The sequence below is a fragment of the Etheostoma spectabile genome, chromosome 9 (genome assembly GCF_008692095.1).
Source record: "Etheostoma spectabile isolate EspeVRDwgs_2016 chromosome 9, UIUC_Espe_1.0, whole genome shotgun sequence".
NCBI lineage: Eukaryota > Metazoa > Chordata > Actinopteri > Perciformes > Percidae > Etheostoma > Etheostoma spectabile.
The window spans coordinates 9,162,242-9,183,030 of NC_045741.1; the positions used below are offsets into that span (position 1 = coordinate 9,162,242).

At 40.3% G+C, this 20,789-nt stretch overlaps 1 protein-coding gene across 1 annotated transcript in view; it reads right to left on the minus strand.

Annotated features, from left to right (window-relative positions):
- Nucleotides 1-10,216, minus strand: part of brinp3a.2 (bone morphogenetic protein/retinoic acid inducible neural-specific 3a, tandem duplicate 2) — a 46,833-nt gene extending 36,617 nt beyond the window's left edge. Inside the window, exon 1 of the mRNA XM_032526426.1 lies at nt 9,449-10,216. The gene's annotated coding sequence lies outside the window, so the exon portion shown is untranslated. The remainder of the gene's footprint in view (nt 1-9,448) is intronic.
- Nucleotides 10,217-20,789: the final 10,573 nt, after the last annotated feature.

Here is a 20,789-nt window from a genome sequence, read left to right on the forward strand (position 1 = left end):
TTTTTTTTTAAACCAACTTACTATAACAGTGCTGTCTATAAACATTGTTTTTTTTAGATAGGACTGTGCCAGCCTATAATCACATTATCAGCCAAACAAAGCCATCCACTAAGCCTTTGTTATCAGCTGCCTGGAAGATATCAGATACATGTCATTTTCACTTACAAGGGCATTAAGTCACATTTCTAACCTTATGCAAACCCGGCCTTTCATCAATGTTAGAAAACACTCCTCCTTGAGGCAGGAAGCCCTCACATAATCTGGAAACAACAAATCAAATGTTGGGAGATACAACACAAAGGGATTTTCAATTCAAGCAGTACGCAAACACCCAGGCTGCAGTGAATCCACTCAAATATTATTTTGCACAACGTGGGCCACCAATAACCTGGGGCTGTTTGGAACCACATTATAAAATGAAAGCTCTGTTTGTTCCTGTGAGGTCCTCTCGATGGAATTGTGAGCAGAGTGCAATTGATGGGGGAATAGATTTTACCACACAGGAATGTAATGAGGACTCTCGCTCCCTGAACAGGCAAATGCCAAGAATAGTGTCGGTGAAAGGCAAGAAGTAACATCATGCAGCAAATACAGCCTGTTACCATGTTGATTTTAGCTGTTAAGTAACTGTTTTGTTTTCCAACATTTTCATAATCTACTTCCAGATCATGAAAACATTGCCCGACAAACTCTCAAAGCACCAAGGTAATCATAACTTTAAAAAGTAAAATTAAAACACGGTATGAGCTGTCGGAAGCATTTTTTTTCCTGCTTTCGAAAAACATCTGTTATGGGGCCCTCAAGGTCTGGAAATGGCTCTCTGGCAAAATAAAGAGTCAGCATGTACCCCCATGCACAATAGCCTCAGCCTTGTCATGTGAAGCACAGGATTTCATTTTTCATTCGTTTGAAAAATGTCCAACGCCTTTTGCAAAAGGAAACATATTTCTTAAGAGGGAAAGCACAACGATTGCTATTTATCTTTTAAATGGCACCTAACAGTAGCACTGTTTATTTCTGCGGGGGAAAAAAAAAAAAATCCATTTTGTGGTCTTTAATGTTCTGCCAGTTTGATGGAGAAAGGAAGGTGTTAAACAAATGGCCATTTGATTGAGGCACAGCCACAGCCAACAGGGGATCAAACATTTTTCCGCCCACTGCCCGTCATAATGGCTGGCTGTATTCAGTAAGCACCACTAGATATTATATGCAGCTGTGAAAAAAATAAAATAAATCAATGGCAGAGCAAAGAGTGCTGTGTTTTCCAGCTTTTTTTTTTCTCATGCCACTTACTTTTTAACTAAGAATACATATCAAATGATTTCAAATGGAAGTTCCCTTAAAGGAATAAAAACCTTCTTGATAAATCAAAAAACAATTGGTACGATCATTCAAAAAGAAAGAAAGATCTGGATAACTTCACACCATGAATTCATTCAAGGAATCGAAGAAACTTGAGTGAAAAAAAGGAGTCTGTGTTGGAAGACCTCCGCTCGAGCAAAAATAAAAGTTATGCTCATAACTTCTTCCCTGAGGCATGATGTAAAAATACGCCAACAGAATGATGAGATAGTGAATCAAAAACATTTTTCATTACAAGCACTATTGGTGGTTATATTACAGTATGACGTACGCAGTGTGGGCCGGGTATGTCCCGCGGCAATTTAGAACCTCTGTGTGAAATAACTCTTTGTTTTTCCACATTTTGCTATGAACGATCAAAAACGACAATTTCAAATGTGTATATATATATATATATATATATATATATATATGTGTATATATATAAAAAAATATGTATTGTTGGGTTTTCCACTGAAATGGATTTGTAATCAAAATGATCAGCCACAGAGAAATAAAATTAAAATACCTACAAATGTGTCATTCAGTGAAAGACATTTCATAGAAGCTATGATTGCTGCTAATCTTGACATTATTCAAGAAATCATGTAATTGATTCACAGAGGTATTGAGCTAAATTGACTCAATTACCAGTTTTGATGCTTTGAGCTATTTCACCTGGCTGATTTTGCTGACAAGAACAATCAAAATAAGCTCATTTATTGCCATTTCCTAACGACCTGTAGCATTTCTGATGAAGAGACTCACGGCTTTGCAAGATTCCGAAGCACGTCGTTCAGCCTGTAATTTGTAAATCTGTAACTTTGTGTAACTGCAAGAATGACATATACTCTCCAGAGATATTGGCCTGGCTACTGATTGCAGTGTTGGATCCCGACTCTCGCCCTGTCTTCTGAAGGATACAGTAAGCTTGATGAGATGTGGGTACTCCCAGGCCTAATCTTTCTTGAGGATTTTAGCAGCTGTTTTCATTGGAGACCACCACAAAACAGAGCATTCAGGCCCGAAACATCTGCTCAGTTATTGTCGGATGCCAAAGCTGTAACGGTCACCTACCTGAGCCATGTGTGTGTGATTGTGTGTGTTTGTGCATATGCATGATTGGAACACTCACCACAACAGATCCTCTTTGTTGGCAGTGCAAGTATGCAAATTGAAATGAGTCTCTTTTTGTATCTCACACTTTGAATATGTTTAAAGGAAAACAATGGTAGAAAACGAGATGGGGGGGGGGGTGGTTTGCTTAAAACATTTCGTTTGAATTTCTTCAACAGGATCCACTTTGTAACTTGTCTGCGAGCCAACCCTAAAACCATCCTCAAAGTAAGGAAACAGGAACTGATAAACTTCACATCTTCCCCTCCATGCTGACTAATGAGGTTTTTTGGTCCTAATTAACCCAGTTATCTTCCCTCCTACAACTGTCAACAATAGTTCTCATGCTAGCGCCAAGGGTGAAACACAGCTCTTGTGAAATTATAATATATGACTGCCAGTTGCACTCATCCGGCTGTCTTACAAACAAATACAAACCATGAGCTCCCGTGGTTTCCTAGGCAGAAGACATCAAAGACAAAATAATGTCCCTTTGTAAGCGCTTACACGCACAATCATGATCACGCACGTACAGATCTACAAGCATGCATGAGCGTCAGACATGAAGCCTCAAAGCAATAGTACATGAACAACAGTGCTAGATTGCTGTGGGGAAGGTCAACGCAGAGTGTGCAGTGTGTAGGTGTTGTTCTGTGGACTGCTGGATTTACTTTTGAGCCTCCCGGAGAAGCTGTGGATCACATTTATTGATGGGAGTTTCTCATAAAATCTGTTCCTTCAGCCACCCAAGACATATTTCCTAACTATGGTCTTCAAATCTAAAGTAAGATTTAGTAAGTGAACACTATAAACCATAATTTCATGCAGATTAACTTTCTTTAAAAAAAAATTATATAACTCCTGCTTTATTGCTGTGACTTCAACTATGATGATTGGCATTTTGGCTGCAATATTTATCTCTTACAACCCTCTTTGTATGTAAATAAGCTTAGTGAAGCCACACAACACATGAACGTATATACATTTGTTATTTACATAGGTTGCTGCTTTAATGATGTAGAATATTGTACATGGAGACACTGTACGTGTGGACATATTTTAATATGAAGACAACACAAAGTGTAGCTTTCTTAAACCTTCCTCGTTGTTTGGGGTTCCTTAAACCCCACTGCTGTATGATGCAAAAATCATAATAATTGCAAATCAACTTTACTTTGACATTTAAATATTTGTCTACTTTTCTTTAGATCTTGGTAAAACCCAATATGTAACAATTTAAGGAATATTGAACTGCTCTCTTCTTCTCAATCTGGTCTTGCAGGTCCTTATAGAGATTGTCCTCCAAGAAGAATGATGGCATCAGTCTTTTCAGCAAGTGCCCCAAAACATTATGACAAGAACAAAGGAGGAAGGAGGTGGCATTGTTGTATCCTTACCCTAGGGAGGTGTTTAACCTTAATTGTATAGTTATTTTGGCCTAAAACCACAATCTTCGACTGAACCTAACCAAGTTGTTTTGTGCCTACAGACAGACAGACAGACAGACAGACAGACAGACAGATAGATAGATAGATAGATAGATAGATAGATAGATGTCAGTCTTTGTTATTAGACTTATGGTCCGTAAAACAAAGAAATAAAAAAAAAACTTTCCTAACCAAAACCCTAACTATAGTGTTTTCACATCATTAAAGATCCAATGTGTTGGAATTTCTCCCATTTAGCGTTGAGATCATGTATCTAAATCATGGGTCTCAAACTCGCGGCCCGGGGGCCAATTGCGACCCGCGGGATGATATTTTGTGGCCCCCTTCTTGACATCAAAGTTAAGTGTTAGTGCGGCCCGCGCGTTCTGAAACTTTTTGTCATTGCGCATGTCACTTATGGGCTATAGTAGTCTCGTGACAGCGGCGTAACCGTTGTCAAGCTAGCTAAGTACCCTTTGCGGCAAATGCCTGAGGTTTGACAATGTGATGTCTGTTGTTGTGAAATGCACCAACCATATCAGATCTAGGGGCTTAAAGAACCGGCAGTTCCGCGCCTTTTTTTTGAGGAAATAGAGGGGTTTTTTGGAATACTTGATGCGGCCCAGCCAAACCCAGACTCTACTTGCAGCGGCCCCCAAGTAAATTGAGTTTGAGACCCCTGATCTAAATCAACTCTCTTGCACCATGCTGTTCAAAGTACATATTACAGCTATGGTAGCTATGGTAGCATGTCTGTTACTCTTTGTAATGTCCTTTTTCTTTTTCTGGGTGAGGAAGAAGTTCCAGATTTTGAACGTTTTCCTTCCCTTGTTTCATTCTTCTAACATGCTGGGGCCAGCAAGGAAAGATACCCATTAGCAGCATCTGTGAGATTATCATGTAGCGTCGCAAACGCGAAATGTGGAGCCGTATATCTTGTATTTCCCTTACCAGCTAATGTGTTTTAAGATGGCGCATGAATATGAAGCGTCTACACCAGTTCATGCAAATGCAAATGTAAAATTTAAGCCAAAGGGAATACTTGCATTTGATGGTGGTGGTAAATATTCATGAAAAAATGACAAGTTTGTGAACGGGCAATGCCCATTTTGATAATAAACAACTAAACACGTTACACACTGGACCTTTAAACAGATTAATTCTTCAGTGATTTGTAACGATTTTGGAAAGTTAGAAATAGATAGAGCTGATCTGAGAAAAATAATCCATAAAGTTATTCCAATGATTCAAATGTGTCCCCTTTGTTTGCCAAAAGTCATCCACAGAAAACACGGACATACTGTATGTTATCCTACATACATTACCGACATGTCTTACACTTTAGGAGACCGTGTCAGAATTTTTGCGTACAAACTGTTAAAAAACTCACGTACAAAATAGACTAATTGGGGACTTTAGAGACTTGGAAGGGAGAGCTGTGTAAAAACTGTCAACATCAATCATGGTTATAGAGCATATGAAAATCTATTGCATCGTGTTAATAAGCAATTATCATTAGATTAGTGAAAGCCTTGATGTATCAAACTGATAAAAACAATGTTTAGTATGAGCAAGGCTTCTGGGTTATGTGCTTAAAGATCTGTATGCTCCAAACTAGTTGATCAACAGGGCAGTGCTAGTGCCCAAAATGCATTGTGGGACAGTATATTTCCACATGTAGTTTTATTTAAGGAGCATTAATGTATGTCACATCAATATGTACTGTGTGCCTTTGTAAAATCCCATTTAATCTTTCTAGTGCTATTTACAACATAAGACAGTAGCTTGTAATTAAGGCGGAGGAACTGTACAGCACAAACATTCTCAGCAGGCATGGAAACAAATCAGGCCAAACTAATCCTTTCTCTCACAAGATGGAACTGTGGCTGATGGAAGCAATAAACTGACATAATAAACATGGCAAACCCTCCTTTTGTTAATACAGTGCCAATTCACTATGGATGACAGATGATAGAAATGAGCCCAGTCACCTCACACACTATAATCAAAACATCCACATCATTATGCAAATGCAACAGCAAATATGATCCAAAAATGTTGCTTCTCATCTATTTAAAATCAATTCTAAGCTAACCTTGACTTTTGAGTGTTGACAATCAATACAACAATGGAAGTACAGGCAGGATGTGTCTGTGTGCGTGCGTGTGTGTCTGTGGATGTCAGACTATGCAATATACAGTGTGTGAACATTCTTTTTGGCAGCCACAGGAGATTAATTATTCAGGCAGATTTAATCAATTACTCAGCTGGGGGTCCTTATGTGTGGCTTTTAATGAGTTAAAATTAAATGTACTTTTTGAATATGCAAGGGTGTTGTTCCAAATAATATTTAGCTATTGTACATACAAAATTTGAGTAAGAAGCAAACAAGGGAAAAGTCCCCTTTCTGATGGCTAGCCAGACTGTAAAGTCCTCACTCAGGCGTTTTTTTATGGCTGCAGATCAGCGAGTGGCCGAGAGCATACAGAGAACCTGGTTTCTATAAATCACGGTGAAACACAAAGAGACCTCTTCTGCTGGTGGCCTTCCACAAACAGGGACAGAGGTCGCTCAGGAATTAAAGGGCCGGTTTACTTTCACGCTTTTTTCTTTTTCGGTTTTCTTTTGCTAGGGTCACTGCGACACCGGCCTCCATAATACATAGAAATGGAGCAAATTAGACCTAATTGTGTTCTTCTCTCACTTGCTCTCTCTGAAAAAAAGGGTATTTAGAAAGCATTCAATGTATTCACGCTGTAATTTTCATGTCATCTTCTTTAAAGCTCAACCTTTCACACTGGTTTTGGAATGCAGTACAGTAGGAAACATACAATTATTAAGCATCCCCTGAAAGGGGACCAGGGTTTGTTGAGTGTTCTTGCTACTTAAACCACTTCTCATGTCAAAAACACAACCTCACAACTTCCTTCTGAAGGCAGCTGTAACTATGATCTCTCATGGCAATAATTCGATTTTAGGAGTTATTTGGCATACTGTACATTTTCACGGTGAGTAATTTCTGCAATGCAAAGTGTATGGTTCAGTCCAGGGTAGTAGAATGTCTGACGCTTGCCTGTTTTAGTGAGAAGAAGTCTGCACTTGAAGTGTAAAACATAATAAAACTGAGCACATTACTTTTTTCTGACTGACTGCAAATTTGCTCTAAGAGCAGAATCGTGTCTAGTGTGTGTGTGTGTGTGTGTGTGTGTGTGTCTGTGTGTGTGCGCACTTTTACAGAATATGTTGGGACTCAACATTCAATTACCAGTTGCCTCAGAGAGGGATTTTGGTTTAATGCCACTGTCGGACTTAATCTGAGATATTCTACTTTAATGCCCTTGTCAGTCTCAAACCCCTCAATGAGACTTTTTTTTATCACTTTTTAGGATTTTACCCTTTTTAGCTTTATTCTCATCTTCTCATCTCTCCTACTTTTCAATTTTCTCCCTCCAACTGCTCTTCTCCATCAGTTTAGATTGAAGTCAAACTTGTCGGTTTGCTCATTATCATAAAATAATGGGCTGCGGATAGTCAGCAGATCCTGGCAAAACCTGACCCCTAAATACCACCAAAACCTGCATTGTCAAGCGTTTTTTTTTTCCTTTTCATGCTTATTTCTTTTCTTTTCTTCCTTCACCTCATCTTCTTATTTCAGGCTTTATTTTTACCTGCCTCTTCCACCTCCCTCTTCCCGGAAAAAATATTTTATGATCAAATATACTGCAGCGGTATTTCACAATGGAAGGGCCCTCCTTCATTAGGGTGAACAATTGCTAGCTTTCCAACATCCCACCCACCCCTAGACCAAGCAACGGAGAACCATTTTGCATCAAACTGAAACGGCATTTACGCCACAGATTCTTTTCATTCCCTTGTGTGATTTGTTTACAGTGGTGGGAGGAGGGGTGGAAGATTTCATTTGGTTTCATCCCTCCTTTCCCATTCTCTCCCCAGCCATCACACCTACGAATGATGCCTCATCCAGTCCTATCAGGCACCCAACACTAAACTGTAAGAAAAAGGAGCGCTCTCAGGCATGTAATTCCTCCTGTTGGCATTAGACTGGAAGCCTATAGATGGCTCTTTGCTTAGTCACAGTTGCTGTGTAAAAGTGTTTTTCAAGCTCAATTTATCTCCTCTGAACAACATGCCCATCAAAGGCAGCTGGTAGTATCATCAACACGCAAATCCACACACACTCAATAACAAGTACATAACACATCTAGCCTGGCAGCACATCATAACAATTAGAAAGTAGAAATGTGTTAAGCCGGTCACTACTTTCTTTTTGTGGGGCAGGTGAGCAATACAAGGAGAGAAATCGCTCTTTTTAAAAGGAGGAGACAGTGTGCCTTTTAGGCCTAGACACGGTCGGGTTCACCAGTCTCCCAGGATAAATGAGGACACCGCTGAACAGGGGCCCTGTTGTGGCCCTATAAAAACTCTGAGGCTTTGGCACTTCTGCCTAACACCAGCAAGTGGCAATGAGAATTACAGCAATGATTCCCTAATTTGTCCTCAATAAAGCTCAGCTACAAACCTACCTTTCTGCCACTTGAGAGGGTTATTCACTAAGTGGTTTAATACAAAGTTACATTTAAAAGACAGCAAATAACTCCTATGTCAGCTAACCCCTGGGCCGGTGTGATTGCATTTAAAATGGTATTTGTTTTCTTCAAGGGCATTTGGCTCATTATCCGAGCCTCCACTGACGATCCCACACGGCTGCCCTGACTCATGTGCCTTCGTTGAGGGTGACGCTTGAGGGTGAAATGTATAATTATGAAATCAGTGGGACTTTTTCCTTCTATTTTTTTTTTACAGGCGGAGAGCGTGCTGGGTTTTCTGCCTCGCTGGTGCTTGGTAAAGCCTGCTCCGCGCACACATCGGCGTTAGAGATCTGAGCCTCTGCAGGCTCGAATGCCAATACAGCCTGAGGAATCTACCGTAGATTGGAGATGTTTGATAGGATAACATAGATTTGTATTATCCTGAAGGAAATGTGTCCTGTTTATTGGAAAGGCAGATAAAGGGTGGCAGTGTTGGTAAGGGGTAGGTGGGATGGAGGCGGGTGAGAAAGGGAAGAGATGAGTCTGAGTGCTTATGTATATACAGACAAGCATGAAAGTATGAATACTGTTTTGTGTGTGCATGTGTGTGTGTGTGTGTGTGTGTGTGTGTGTGTGTGTGTGTGTGTGTATTTGCATGTGCACGTCTGTGGTCATGTCTGTGCAGATGAGTGTGTGTGTTTGTGTCTCTGTGGAAGTTTCTCTTTGCATTGTGGTCAAGCCTCGGAAAGCATTGCACACATGTCACAACACAGCAGATTTTAGAGAGAGAGAGAGAGAGAGAGAGAGAGAGAGAGAGAGAGAGAGAGAGAGAGAGAGAGAGAGAGAGAGAGAGAGAGAGAGAGAGAGAGCGCAATACAACGTTGGTGTGTTGTTATTTTCACGTAATAAAATAGCAGTAAATATCCACAGGTTTGTTGTTAAGATGTTTAGAAATTCTACTTTGTATTCACACATCCAAATTCGACAAATAGGTGCGTAATTTCAAGAACTCACCGCGGTTTGGAACAGCAGATAAAGTTTAACTCAGTATTTCCCATTCTCTTGCTGAATCTCGGTGGCTCTCAACTGCCGATTCTGTAAACTCATTTCAGAGGGTTTGTCAGGGTTCAATAGCAACTCCGCGGAGAAAAGAAAAAAAAAAAACAGCACTCCAAAAGCACTAGTAGCCTACACACACACACTCAGGGATCCGAAAAGAGGTAAAAGTGATCGGCGAGGAAACCTGCTCCGGACCAATCCGTCGCACGGTTCTACACCAGTGAGAAACTTTGACTTTCGCTGGAGGGGGTGGGGGTGAAAAGTCGGTTTATCCCAGTGTAATTCAGTTCATAGAAGCAGAGGCTTTGACCTTTCTGGGGATAATGACTTTACAAAATGAAATCATCCAGCAGGAGATGTAGTCAAGAGGAGAGACGAGTAGAAGAGGAGGAGAGAGAGAGAGGGGGAGGAGGAGAGAGACTCAAGGAGCGCAAAGGGGGATGTCGATTAGAAGATTAAAAAGACGCGTTTGCGCATATGTCTCAGCCAGAATCCGACGAGGTCCAGCGTCGGACAGATGCGACGGAATGCGGCTACCGGGACGCGGACAGCCGCCCCACGTAGATGGTTAAATATCCCGTTAAGAAATCCACCCCGGCGCCGTTTTTTTTTTTTTTTTTTGTCTCTGACCCGCTACTCCGCATCTCTGTGTGATGGAGCGGAGGAGCCAGATCCTGTAGAAAAAAAAAAAAAAAACTGTAGGTAGGCGCCCAGCAGCAGAAAACAGGCATGGACGCATGAGCTCTCCCCTGTGCCCCTCTCTCACTAAGTCACATGTTTAGGACACAAGTAACCCTCTGTAATAGCTGCCAAAGGAGTAGGCGACGTGGCGAGAATGATAACACGCGTTTTGTCTTCCTCTCTCCTTCTAACTTTGAATGAAAAGCACTGGTGTGCACTTAGAGGAAAGGCACTCTTGTCATTTAATTTATCCCCTAATATACTTCTTTTAATGTCGCAGTTATTTATAAAGGGCCAATAGAGTAATTGAATATCTCCTTAACTGCCTGGCTGGTCCAGTCCCCCCCAACAAAAAAAAAAAAAAGCACCACCAGAGAGGTCGTCAACTTTTAAGTCTGTATCTGTCTGAGCTGTCACATTAGTGAGAAGAGGAGAGCGAAGGTGTTGAGCATGAAGCCTAATCCCCTTTGGTTTTTGTCTTCTAGAGCATGTCTATGCATGAACCATGAGTCATTAAGTGGCACTGCAAAGGCAGCTCTGCTAAAGTCACCATGCATGCAGCAGATACATTAGCCACAGTGTGAATGAAGTAGATGCTGGCATTTTTTTTTATAATTACTATGACTATGCCAGTACATTTAGTAACAGGGATCAGTACTGATAAACTGAATGCTAAGGCACTTGATTTCATATCGGTCTGCATTGGTTCAAATCAACGCCAGAGCATGTTAGACTTCAAATGGGGAGGAAGGCTGATTATTTAGTTTTTTTGTCTGAATCATACAAGTTAAATCCCTCAGTGATGTGTGCACACTTTCTGGGCAAGTAGGTTTCAAGCTCACGATGGCTAAAAGGGTTTAGAAATAGTTAGTATTAACATGAAATATCAAACATTGAAATGCAAAATGTCATGTATATTTTGCAATTTATGTTTTTTTGGGACAGAAACATGTTTTGAATACTGATAGACACTGAGACATGCAACTAATGTGAAGGGTTAGGGTGCCGTGTCATGCAGTACAACGGGGGTGGTGTCCATGAGCCATGTGTTAACTCATGACACTTCTGCCGGGGCTACAGAAAAATAGAAATTAATCTGTGAAAGCAATCAGGTCTTGGAATTCTTCAGGCGCATCAGCCTCAGTGTGGCGCTAATTAACCCAGTTCCCCATGTATTTCAGTGTCCATTTAGTATGCTGTGCTGTGCTGTCCATGGTCCTGAAGTTGATTTATGTTCCGCCCCAGCAGAGATTTGTGCCATATTCGGTGTGTCGTAGACTATGGTCTATATTCCCAGCTGTCAATTCTGATCATGACGTTGCCACAAAAAGTGACTCTCGAGAAACGTGTGATTCATTTAACTATTTCCTTAAGTGTATGACTCCACCTATGTGCTATACATTCAAAACAGCATTGTTTCCATCCCAATCCAATTGTCATTCACATTAAACCTTTCCAGCTCTGTGGTTGTTGCTGTTGTAGATGCAAAGCTTGTGGGTGGGTTGCTGTCCATGGTGCTGAATAACCAGCCTCAAACTGGTTGGAGCCCCTGGGATCATCAATATTTAACTTTTTTAAAGATTGGTGGTTCCCTTTAATTCAGAGTGACAATGGATAGACAGTAAAGGTGGAAGAGAGATGGGGGATGACATGCAGCAAAGGGCAGCAGGTCAGATTTGAACCTGGTCGTTGCAAAGGCCTCAGCCTACATGGGTGGGGTGTGTGTGTGGGGTGTGTGTGGGGGGGGGGGGGGGGGGGGGGGGGGAGGGGGGGGGGGGGGGGGGAAGGTAAAACAACAATATTTAACTTTGAAATTAAAAACTACTTAAATGCTTGATTGGCTAAGTGAAAGGAGCCTTATCATGAGTGCTCTACTCACATAACAGCAGACATAACAATCATTATTAACCACTCTATGTGATTGTGTTTGGTTTGACAAAGACACTTCACCAGAACCAACATTTCACCGTTAATACTTTCTTTTCTTTTTTCAAAATGGCCCTTCAGAGGAAACAGTTTTTACTTCTTCTTGGCCATGACCTGCTAAGTAATGTGATTCCATTAATTTCGCTATCAACCATTAATGACCAACATTAGCATATTAATGAGTGATGTTCATGACATGGATCTCCATCATGTCTGGTGCAACTGGAGCAACCCAGTGGATTTGCCGCTCCAGTGTCTGTGATGAGCAAGGCTGTGTAACTAATTTACACCTTAAGCACAGTCTCATTAGAGGACCGGGGAGTGTCTGGAGAGCAACGCATTCATTTTAGCTCTGAGACTGTCTGCACAGTGGCAAAAATCTTCCTCCAATAGGGAGAAGGGTGTCACGTGTAACATTTGGCCTTTTCACTGTCATTCATCATTTTCTAAAGGCAGCGTTCTGCTCAAAAAGGATTTCACTTCCACGTCAGAGATGAGTAATTTCTGAATCAGCGAAATAACCTTTTTTGGGGGGCTGTTTGGTTTTGCATGGATGCTCGTTTTATTTTATTTTATTTAAAAACATTTTTACAATAGCAGCTTTAACACACAACAGGATTTGCGTTGTTCACCCCATTCTGGGCTCCATCTTAGTAGTTCTTAATGTAGCAGAATGCCTGACAGTCAGGCTCCTGCAAACTGAACTGAAGGCAATTCATCCACAGTCACACACAAGCTGAACCCCCCCCCCAATAATTTGGCTTTACCCGTCTCCAATATCCCTCAGGCAGCCATAGAGGACACTAGATTCAGATAACTCCATTCCACTGGGCCTGTGAAATGAATTTAGGTCTGTTCAACTAAGGGCCCATTCATTTTGGCTCCATTTCACCGTCTATCATTTCCCCAGAATACCATCAGACCAACAGTTACCTATTCTATATTTAAAACAGATAGTATTATTTGGTGCAGGGAATAAATATGCCTCATACTTCACACAGATTACCTCAAGCTATCTTGTGTTACCTTCTATCTATTGCTGCACTACAGATTCCATATTAGAATATAAGCCAGCGCCAGCAGTATCATACCCTGTTTATTGTGGTGTGTGCTTATCACTGATTACCCAGGACAAAAGGTTCATCAACAGAAGGGACAGTTAAACTGCTTAGGGAGAATTTTCAACTTTTGGTTTCATCACATAGAAAATTTTGCTCCTTCCCCTCTTGACTTTTTAAGAAGTCGAGTAGCAGTCATCATTTTCCCTCTGTTGAACATGAAAAAAATCTCAGGAACAACCCCATCTGACAAAGTGAAGAAGACCTAATGGTACTTAGGGTCAATGTTTTAATCTACCCAAACTTCTCATAATATCATAACCAGTTCCCAAATGAACCTTACAGTTGTGCTTATTATACCATAAACAACACTTTGTGTAATGGCCAATATGAGGCGTAATGATGACCCTGATGAGAAGAGGAATTAAGTCGATACCAGAGGCAGTGTTATAAAAGCGAGATAACCTTGTTTTCGGCTGAAAGCAACAACAGCAATACTGCGATAGTAATCAGTGTTTTCATTCAAGATATTTATCATGGTATGGTAGATTCAATGCTTAACTGTGTGGCTGGCTAATTGAGTGGGATTGCTGGACTGATAAAACAACTGTGGAGGGGGGATGAGGAAGGTAAGCTGCTTTGTCTACCTATGAGTAAACAAAGATCATATTCACAATATCCTACGGATAATGTGATATTCTTATTGTTTATATGATGCCATAAAAACTGCAGGCTTAGAGTGCTTCAGTGAAGTTTTAAGTCATAACTGGAAAAGCAATTTTATTTTCTTATTGCGCCTTGAGAAGTAAACTTGTGACAAAAAAACATTGGAACAAGTCCCTGGAAAAAGAAATAGTAAAACATCAACTACAGTCAAAGTGCCCTTAGGTTAGGCACTAAACTTATAACCACCCCTGTTAAGCTGTCCATTGGCCTAGAAAACACAGCTGTGATAAACATTTGACAAATAATTCCCAATGCACCCACTCCCTTGTTGGTGAATTAATGTATTGTTTCTGTATGCTTTTACCATGCCTAGGTAATTAATGACTCAAATATTAAAATAACACTAGAACTCATCGTCTGTAGCACAGTGGGTATCCATATTAGTGGTTACACATTTTTTATAGTGCAGACGTTATCGGTCAGTTCTCTTCAAGGAAAAACACTGAGGAATTGAGAGGCCGGATATGGTTAGACCAGTGTGCCTTTATACCTTGAGTATGCTGCCATGGAGGAAGTCTATCATTGAAACCCAATGAACAGATAGCTTGGAGATTCATCAGAAAATATAGTGCTGTGAATGAGAAGGCTATGGCTTCTCTATTACCCATCCATCACCGATGATGTATTAGAGATAAACTACCAGGCAGCAACAAGCTCTTGCTGAGAGGCTGACCTCCTTCATGAAAGCGAAAACTCCCCCATGGCCATCCCCGCATACACAGCCTCCTCTTTTCAATACAACAGTCAGAGCTTGTCTCTGTACAAGGGAACTCATATCAACACTATTACTTGGTGGGGATGGTGGGGGTAGTGTGTGTGTGTGCACTGACAGAAAAGAACAAACATGCAATTTGTCTCCAGACATGGGATGGAAAGCATTGACTTAACTTCAAAGCCGGAGAAAGGACACCCACCCCATGCATCCTCCCCAAGTAACTCCTGATGACTTGCATGGAGTACACACGCTTGTGAACATTAGCCAGTCAGACATTGTGTTTAACATTATAACATGGAAACAAATCACTATTGGGTTGGGGTGTGTGTCTCCTTTGATACATATGTTTCTTTTAACTTGCTAGCAAGAAGATCTACCAGCCTTTAGTAATGCAAAAATTAATTCTATCCCTCCTGATCGAACCATCCTTTGTGCAAAAACAATGTCCTGTCCAACTATTGGAAGTAATTTTGCAGCAAAAGAAGGACAAAATCCCTCACTGGCTTCCCACCATTGACTGCTGTCATTGTGAACATGTACTGTACTAGGGATTGGAGATGTTCATGACCATTAGCAGCTCAGTAAGCAATGCTTTTACAGGTGAGACATGTTGAGATGTTTTAATTTTTGTTGTACAACATTTCCTCAGGCCATTGTCAATCGAATGAGGTACATGAAGGATCTTTATGTAACTGTATAAGTGGTATAACTTCATCATGGTCTTAACTCAACTGTTGATCAAATGGTCAACGGACAATAATGAACTGTAAACTAACACGCTAACACCCACCTTTACTGTGTTAGTGGGTGTTTATCAATGGCGTTATTATGACTTTTTAAATGTTGGTTGAAGCTTGTGTGTCTACAGTTCTATTTAACTTTTCTCTCTTGCAAATTTTTGCATATTATGTGGTAGCTCATTAGCTGGTAGCGTTTACCTTGTTGTAGTTGCTGATCAGATTTTGCACTGCATTGTTTGAAAGCTAGAAGCTACTGAACAATGAGCTAATGTTACATGTATGCAGCAAATTACAAGCTAATGTAAACTGTTAGCTACTGTAAACTCAATGTAATTTAGATTAATTATTGCAATTCTGCTTACCAGTACGGATAAAGTAGAGATAACAACTATTACTTACATCATAGCCTATTAGTGTCGGTAATGTTACCTACCATTGCACATTACGGGCAAAGTTGCCGACAACAGATTCTCCTCCTGCAAGCAGACATTTCAAGAATGTTCAAAAATTGAACAGCTCACAGTTCCACAACCATTTCATCCACTGTTTTGAATTGCAGCGTGTACAAATGACGTGCACTTGCTAGCCGGTTCCATTTACTTGTTCTCCGAGTGCAAGTGCTCTCCCTCTGAAGGACCTGATGTGGAATGACCTGTCCTACCAATAACAGTCTATGGTCCTACCAAAGAAGGATCCTTGACTTTGAGAAACGTTGTCTATCCATTGATCTGCGTTCGATTGCTCTTCCTTTATTCTTCAAGTACCTGGATATCTGTCATAGTAACCAATGAAATTAAATTTTGTGAACTGAATTTGAATTGTGAGAACTGAATGTGACGATGTATAGAGAGTGGAATTTTCATTGATGATCATATTTTATTGGATTTCGATTCCAAACGAATACATTGAATTTCAAGCTATACTGTTCAGATTCAGTTTTTCAATGCAACGCTTCAAATTTAGCAATTCAAATATAAATGTTTCAAATTCAGTTTCTGTTAGTCCAGGAGTGGCAATGTGCGATGTGCTCCTGGTGGAGCGGTTTGGAGATGTAGTGGAGGGAGGGGGAAGGGGCACAACAGGAGCAGGTGGTGCGTTTGAAAGGCCCACGCTCCATGGCTGCAGCAATCCTCTCCAGATCTGAGGAGATGCGCCCGAGAGGTCGCAGCAACATTCGAGACGTCGGTGTCCTCGGCTGTGAACAGCTCCTCGCCTGCGCCAGGCCAATCCGCCGTCGTAATAGCAATCCACCATGTAACAAGCGTGTCTGCTCTTAACGGGAATGTGAGATGGCGCTCTGATTGGTTTATTGCACGTCATGCCCAAACCACACATAGCTATTTCAGACCAACTCATTTTAGATTTGCTTTGGGCAAAAATACTCACAGCGCCCCAAATCTGCCCACAAAGCCATTTGCATTTCACATTTGATACTTTCGTTTCAGATTGTTAAAATTGGGCCCAGAGAGCGGAAGGTGAGGGACATCCGGCATGTGAGCAACGCCGGGCAATTATTCTGGAAGTGTACCTCCGTTGATTCAGACAAGTTTCTGAGGGAAAAGATTTTGCTCCATGTGACCAAAACAAACTTCTGTATTTTAAATAGAATAAATCTATGGCTTTAAATCGCAGCACTACTTTATAATTGGGGAGATTGGAACAAGCTTTCTTATAGCAACTGAGGAGTGTTGGAAAATGGAATGATTTTCTTGTCTTTTTTTCAATATGTATTCTTCTTATCCAACATTTTGCTTCAGCTCGAAGAGAGGAAACGAATGACACAAAGCTGAGTGGAAGTCGTTGAGATAAATTCTCAACCCGTGGTTTGCGGAAGACTTGAGCGTTGGAAGAAGGGACAAGTTAAGGCATGTGTAGTGACCCGGTCCACATTACCCCTGTCACTATCTGTATTCCGCAGCTTGGCCTGATAGATCCATGGGCTGTCCGTGGACAGAGATAATACAAGGCAGAGAGAAAGACTGTTTTGTGACAGCGTTGGGAAAAGCAGAGAAGGGGGGAAAAGTGCATGACTCAGCGAAAGGTATCGCACCATTAAAACTAAATTTACAGCTGGTTTCAGACAAATCTGTAAGCTCTGTGGCTGTAGGCAGGGGGGGTTGGGTATTTGGAGGACATTACAAATTGACACCCTACTTCTCGGGACTACTGAATCATTTATTACACCTACCTCTACTTAAGCTGTCGAAGCAGTGATGGGTTTGGCACTGTGTTTTCCACAGTTAATTTATCAGGGATGAGCTGGCTGGGTCTGCCCAGTTGGCTGTCTTCCTCTGTCACTATAGATGTCAAAATCTCCAGCTTTCAGTCTTATCAGTAAAGCTTAAGAAGAATGTGCCATGAATGTGCTTGCTAAATCCTTTTATAGAAGACGCTTATAGGAGCACATTTGAATAATCAATATCATAATGTGCCGCAGCTGCTTAGATACTTGTTGCTTTTCTGTGAAGTTGTAACAAGGTTAACAGTTATGGTTGAAGTGTGGTTTAATTTTGTCAGACAGTGCGATTGGTACCACTTTTTCCCCTGCGTGGATGATTTTTCTGTATGAGAGACTGGTTCTCTGCTGGACATTATGTCTGAGTCTGAGTTGAATCACCCATGAGATATACCATTTTGTGATGAAGGAATTTATTATACTAGAAAACGGATTATTTTTAGGTATCCAAAAGCAGCAGGCAGATCTCAATGTGCTCACAAAGCCACGGATAGAAGTCATGAATTTCTTCTGTAGACTATGAGCCCTGATTAAACACACAAATTAAAAGCATAACTAAAACCTGGCTTTTCTCATTGAAGTATTACTAAAACCAATGCTTTCAACATTATGCAGAAAAATCTATTTCTTTTTTTAGACATTACCATAATACCCGTATATCTGGCTGCCCAAATTAATTACTTCAATTACAGCGGAGCTTAGCAAAATGGATTTGCATTTTTTGGCCAGAGAGCAAAAGACACTCATTCCTATTTTGACTATCATTCACTCATGGATACTGGATCAAGAAAAAAGTTGTATTTGGTAAAGATATCTTTGTTTTCAAAATGCATATCATTATTATGTTGTATAAAACATGAAAATGGATCCCATTTTTTAACACATTTTTCAGAAAAGACAACTTCTCTTATTTTACTTAACATTACTTTCTTTTTCCTAAAATACGCGTTATTCTAATTCTAAACATCAATAAAGTCAAAAAATATTTTATTTTTCATTTTTAAACTTGCCGGAAAAAACTCTTCATGACAAATGCCTGGATAGTTTCTTCAGACAATTATTCTCTGAAGCATTGTTTCAGAGAATAGAACAGGACGTGACGGTGAAGTGAAACGAGGTGGTAGGAACAGAATAGACAGGCTTGCCTTTGGATCACCCTGTTGGGGTTTAATTCACAACAATGACATTGTTCCTTACATAATAGATCAAGCATGTGATCATGACTGCAAATTATAATGACAATGGTTTGCTGGTTTTCCATTTCTTTATTAAAAAAGATATTTCACTGTTGATTCTTTACTACAAGCAACCCATTTCACGTTGTCACACTGTATTCACATTCTTATTCATGAATCGTACATTGTAGCTAATTTGAATGGGGGTGATAATACACACCTCAGAGCAGAAGACACAGACACGTGTCTCAATAAATCAAGTAATTGGTTTTCAGGAAACACAACCGTCATTGTTTAAGTCACTGAAATTATCACAGTTCTTCTGAATGATGAGTGCTCACTTCCTGTAGTGTTAAGGAACACTAGTAGAGCTGCTGAAATATTTGGTAACCTTCACATGCATGAAGTTTAATGAGCTGACTATCAATTAAATCCTCAGAGAATATAGAACCTAAAATAGAACAGAAAAAAAACAAGGATAATCAATCTGAAAACAAGGAAAGGTCATTGTTAGAAGCATTTTTTTGTACCAATGAACTGTTGAGTCCAAACTCAAAGTCAGTTTAATAATACAGTATAACCACCTGTCTCAGGGACATAATTGGGGTGTTTCTATACCACACATACAGTGCTTTTGTGCTTTTAATGGGACACTGAACGTTGCAATTCGGCACTTTGGACGATCAAAACATTTGCCTTTTGAATATTGGACATCTGTTTTTCCAGAAATGGCGCTGTCGCCAATCCCTGGCGTTGTTATTTTATCCTCACTACAGACAAGGGATTTAGGGGCCCTTTACAAAAAGTGATTGACAGCCATGTTAAATTACAGAGAGCTTCCAGAAGAGGCCTCTTCCCTTGAGGTTTGACTGGCTGTAATTTTCCCTGGATCTGGTGCAGCATTCCCCTGTTCCTGAGCCCTAATTTAACAGCCCTAAAACACCCTTGTGCACTTGGGACTGAACAATAACCAAACGTTGCTACTGCCAAGTTAATTAATTGAACCCCAGCTGCTTGGGCCTCATGATCACATGCAATGCCAAGTCGGAAATATTCAGCTGTGTACATGTGTTTTCTGACAATAATGCTTTGGTGTCAGTAGGACATGCCCTTATTGGCCTTCTCATCTGCTTTGTTAATTTTGTTTACGGAGCCATTGCTTTCCAAAAAAAATGTTGGGATTAATTTCAGAATCAGGGCTCTTGGGACTTCCATGTGTCAGATCTGAACAGAAGTTAGTGCTCCCACACAAGTGGGTAGTTTTCACTCATCACATTATTTGAATTTTATCTGGTGAAATCCAATTAGATATTCTTTTGACAGAATATTTCAGTTTTTGTATTTATCTGCGGTTTGTCATGCAATCTCCTTTTCAAATATAATCTGATCCAATCCAGAATAGTATCTGAAGTTTTTTTTTTTTTTTTTAGTTACAACTTTAACACTTAACTTTCAGCAGCTGAAAGTTTTACATTTCAATGTAATTTAAGCATAACTGGATGGTTTGAATTCCAACGATTGTTTGAACTGAAAAATGTCCTGATGTTTTTCTGCATAAATCCTTCATCAGCATACAGTTTGACATTTTTTTACATCTCATGTTGTTAGCCAAATTATTAGCGACATAACTCTAGGTCCAGACTTCAACTATCTCAACAACTATTGGATGGATTGCCATTCATTTTTATTTTTTTGTATCTATGGTGCCCAAAGGATGAACCCTTACTTTTCCTGTGGTGCTACTAGTGCATCACGTTGCTGTCAAATATCTCAACATTTAATAAAAGGGATTGGCAAACCATTTATCAGATATGAATCATCCTCAGAGGATGAACCAACTGAAATCTGAATGAAAGGTTTTGTTGTTGCTAGATTAGTTAGTGAATCACCAATGAGATTGACTTTTATGATTTTAACTTTGCGAGCCTTAACTATTGTATAAACTGAATTTAAATTTGATACATACATGCATGTCCCCCTTACTTTCCCTTTGGTGCAATCATCTGATCCAAGGTTTAGTTTGTCTAAAAAAAAATTGT